At 37.4% G+C, this 4813-nt stretch overlaps 1 pseudogene; it reads left to right on the plus strand.

Moving 5' to 3' along the window:
- Positions 1-3731: 3731 nt before the first annotated feature.
- Positions 3732-3851, plus strand: LOC143603976 (U6 spliceosomal RNA; annotated as a pseudogene).
- Positions 3852-4813: the final 962 nt, after the last annotated feature.

Consider the following 4813-nt stretch of genomic DNA (forward strand, 5'->3'; position numbering starts at 1 on the left):
TTTGAACAAGTTGGATTTAATAGGGAATTAAATTGTTTAAGCTCTCAACCTGAAAACGTGGGAAACGAGTATCTGGGATACTTATTTATTAGGGGTGAGCTACTTAAATAATTTCCTTCTCGGAAATAATAAGAAAGTCATTTGATCGTTATCCCTGGTGATTGAAGATGCTTCGTTATATATTTATGGTCATGTGTGTTAGATTCTGTCAAGATGTTTTTATGATGAAACTGATCACTTGCTGTTGAGTAGTTGAAGATTAAACCTTATCTTACTAGCCTAATGGTTGAGATGATCGATTAGGCACCGGGATGCAGGTCAAAGATCTCGATCGATATAGTTCGGAGGGGCTTACACTGAAGGGGAGATCTGATATGGAAGACGCCGGGTGAATGGTAGATTTGTGAAGCTACAAGACAGTTTCAGACACGACTGTTTGAAGAAAGGATTGATGTTGCATGTATATGTGAAGTTCAACCTTGAAGATCACAGTGCAATGTCTGAAGATCGAGTCCTACAAGAGGAAGAAAATAGAAGATCATCAGTAAAGGGGGGGGGGGTGTCTGTTGGTGCATGTTTTGTAACAGATTATCTTCTGTGTTTGTTAGAATTGAGAGCAACGGTCAAATGGGAGTCTGTTGGTGCATTTTGTGACCATCGCTATGCAATTGCGACTAGTTGGGGAGAAGTTGTGGAGGGAGCCAACTTCGTCATTGGTGAAGTTAGAACAACTTCACCTGTTGGTGAAGTTAGGAATAACTTCGCGTATTGGTGAAGTTAGGAACAACTTCACGTGTTGGTGAAGTTAGGAATAACTTCACCTGTTGGTGAAGTTAGGAATAACTTCACCTTGAGGCCCAAGCCCAAGCCCGCGAAGATATTTATCTTTATATATGTGTGTTATGTTTAGGGTTAAGTAGTAGATCCAGAAAAAAGTTAGTAGTTCAATTGTTTATTTGCATAGAGAGAAACAGAAATAGAGAGTCGTGTGGGCAGACCCGAGGTAGAGCTCACCTCGGGTTGGCCGTGTTTTGTTTTCTTGTTTGGTATGTAATGTGTTTTGGTTATTATATAAAGGATCTGCAGATTCGTTTATCCATTCTTTTGTTTGTTTATGTGTAATCGTGTTCTTCGTCTATAACATCGTAAACGAGTCTAAGAGGATTCCGCACTCCTAGACCTCATGCGGATCTCGTATCGATCACCGACGCCCCGGGGGGACTTACAAATTTATAGTTAGTATTCATAAGTCCCCAAAAGTTTTAATACAAGTAAAATAGGGGAGTGCTTACTCACCTGATTAGATGAACGAAATACAAATGAGGATGATGTGAAAAAGATAAACCCTTCGGGATTGAACGATGGTCTAACAAGCTAATGGATTGAATGATCTCACGACACCGGTATCTAAAGATGACACAACTAGGGTTCGCTCAAGCTAGCTAGATCACCTCTCGGTCTCACTAATAAACCCTAACTTACACTTAATTGATTTTAAAAAAAAACTGGAAAACAATTACTAAGGTGTTCTAATGCTGACTCTCCCCTCGGACTCACCGACACTAGGCCTAATGGAAATGAATACTACATAGCCAAGGATAGAGGAACAATTTAGCTTAACCCAAACTAGATTAACTAACCGCTCACAAACCCAAACCCAACAAGAAGTGAACCCGCTTTTGTGCATTCCAATCCTAGAAAGCAAAGGCTATGAGATGACTTTACTTCTTATCACCTGTCGGTGTCTAAGAAGGTGTTTACCTGCTGATTTATACCAAAACACACTCAACAAAACCCTACAGTGATATCTACTGCAAACAAATTCTAAACACCAAGTAAAGAAATAAACAAGCAGCAATCAATCAAAAGCAATTCAACCAATCGAAGCAAGAGGTTTATGGAGTATAATTATTAAAATCCCATGAAGTATACACAACCTAATTTAATATTAAACCAAACTTTACAATAGTAATTCACGTCATTTGATCAAACAATCCACACAACTCATCAAAACCGAACAATCATTGTCAAACCTAGGTAGAACTAAAAATTTAGCTACTCATAAGAAAAATCCAGTCACTTAACATCTTAATAATAACCATGTTCTTCATTCAAAACAATAATCAAGTCAATAAATAATAAAAAAACAATCAAACACAAGTCATTATTCAATTCGATTCAACAAAACTCAATAACTTGAATAACATTTCGAATAATATTGCAATTACCGCTAACCAAAAGACTTAGCAATTTTGAATTGGACTTGAACTTGGCTCTTTTCTTTTTGTTCCTTGGCTGTCACAATCAAACCACAACAATTTTTTTTTTCTTTTCTTTCCTCCTTGCTGTCTACTTGCGATCGGGATTCCTCCAAGCCACCAACTTGGACCAAAACCAAGTTGGTTTATATTTTTTCTTGTTGATGCTTAAAAACTGCCGCCAAGTTTGACTAGGTTTATTGTCACACCCTTTTTGACTAACGGAGTTTTACCGTGAGGCGCGTGGCATACCAGGATCTAGCCATGTGTCATAACGAACAATCAATTTTTAATGGAAAATATTTACGTAAGATTTCTCATCATAGAAGAGGTAAGCACATTAATAATAAAATTTACACTTGCTTAATTAATTAAAACACTTAAAAACCAGTGTGCGTGTCAAGACGCCCAGACATAACATTTCATTAAAGACTCCCATCATACTTCGATGCTTAATGTGATCCATGCATCCTTGACTCATTTCAACTTCACACGTGCACTTTAAACACACCTGAGAAAGACATGCTAAACGGGTCAACACAACGGTTGGTGAGTTCATAGGTTTGAGTTTAAAAGAAGTTTGTTTAACAAACCAATAAGTAAGTAAACATTGTAATGGATAAAGTATGGACTATGTATGCATCTGTAATACCACTAGTTAATTAGGCTAGTAATCATGCTACAATAGTGTAAGTTCCATTGTGACCGAGGCTGACTTGTTAGTTTGTTGCCACCCACAGAGTCTAATACGACTAGTGCATATTCGTTTCTAGTAAATGAAGACACCCAACGACTTCCTCTCCCGAGAGCTTCGAGGGGGTCGTGAAACCCAGTAGTACTACCTTTCATTACCCAGCCAATGTACAATTGTTCACAGTCCAATGTGTATGGGGACTTCAGTTTAAGTTAACTATGTACACATGAGGTATTAACAAAGTCTGCAACATCCAAATAGTTTTATATGCATGCTTTCTCCCCCAAAAGGAGTAAGTAAAAAGAGGGGTAGTGAAACTCACCTCAAATGCGGTTCAAATGAAATTCAGTTGCTTAAGTAAAAGCTGTACTAGTGCCTTAATCATACAAACACAATAAATATTTGCTAAGCGATCCCTAGAACCCTTAGTATCCAGACAATCCCATTTTTTATTAGATGTTTGACCAAAATTGGAACGATACAGAAAAGATTAGCATGTTGATTAACTTAGTATCCAGACAATCCCATTTTTTATTAGATGTTTGACCAAAATTGGAACGATTTGTGCGTGTCTCGATTTGTGTTATATGCTTAAACCCCACATATAACTATTACTATTTACTAATCTAATTTTTGTGATAAGGTATATAAATTTATTTATGTTGATTAACTTTTTCTTTCTGTTTGATAATGAGACTAAAGTATGTACAATTTATAGAACCCAAGGAGCATCAAGTTCTAACAAATATAAAGCTAAGACGAAACTGTGGTTATCACGAGAAGTTTTTGTGTATTGCCTCATTCCGGTTTGAAAAAGACGATTGGTGATTGTGATGATATGCATGGATGGCCCCTGCGCAAGGATGACACGCACAAATCGAGAAATGGTCCAAATTTTTAGTTCTGTAGCACCCCGTAACCGCAGCGGAAACGTAAACGGGATGCAACAGACACGTCTGATATCAACAGCATTGCTTATAAAGAAAACACCACTACATTAATTTACATCATATTATTAATAATTACGCATCTTTTTCGGCTTGATCGATCGTCTCTTGCTCGGTTTGGTATTAAAGGTTTCGTTTAACGTACCGACGTACTATTAAATCGAAAATTCTTTTATGTGCTTTAATTCACTTATCCCGAAGCTTTAATACTTCGTAAAAATCACTAAATATCATATATCTCGTCTATAATGTAATCCTCGATTCGTTCGGGTTTCAACAACCGTTAATCGGTTGATCATATTTCCAATATGATTAACTATATAATCGAGTATAATCCGCACTGTGAATCATACATACTCGTATCAACACATCATAATTCATATATTCATTATTAAATAACACATAATTAGTATATACCGGTTAGGGTATACCTGATTCTGCCGGAATCGTTACATTCTCCCCCCGTAAAAAAAATTTCGTCCTCGAAATTTTACGCGTCGACTACTTCCTTTTGAGGAAATAGATAGGGGTATTTCTTCCGGAATTCGTCCTTTCGTTCCCATGTATATTCTGGGCCTCGTTGCGAATTCCATCTAACTTTGACCAACGAAATCTTATTGTGTCTAAGTTGCTTGATTTTCCCGTCTACTATTTCTACGGGTTCCTCTACGAAATTGAGCTTATCACTTATTTGGACACCCTCTAAAGGTAACACTGACGTCTCATCCGCCAGACATCTTTTCAAGTTCGATACGTGGAACACGTTGTGAACTGCACTCAGTTCATCGGGTAATTCTAATCGGTATGCTACAGGACCGATTTTTGCAGTAATATTGAATGGTCCAATATATCTCGGGGCTAACTTCCCCGCCTTTCCAAATCTGACTACACCCTTCCAAGGTGATACCTTTAAA

The sequence above is a fragment of the Bidens hawaiensis genome, unplaced genomic scaffold (genome assembly GCF_021521415.1).
Source record: "Bidens hawaiensis isolate Kalapana, Puna unplaced genomic scaffold, B.hawaiensis_p1.1 tig00063510_1, whole genome shotgun sequence".
In the NCBI taxonomy this organism is placed as follows: domain Eukaryota; kingdom Viridiplantae; phylum Streptophyta; class Magnoliopsida; order Asterales; family Asteraceae; genus Bidens; species Bidens hawaiensis.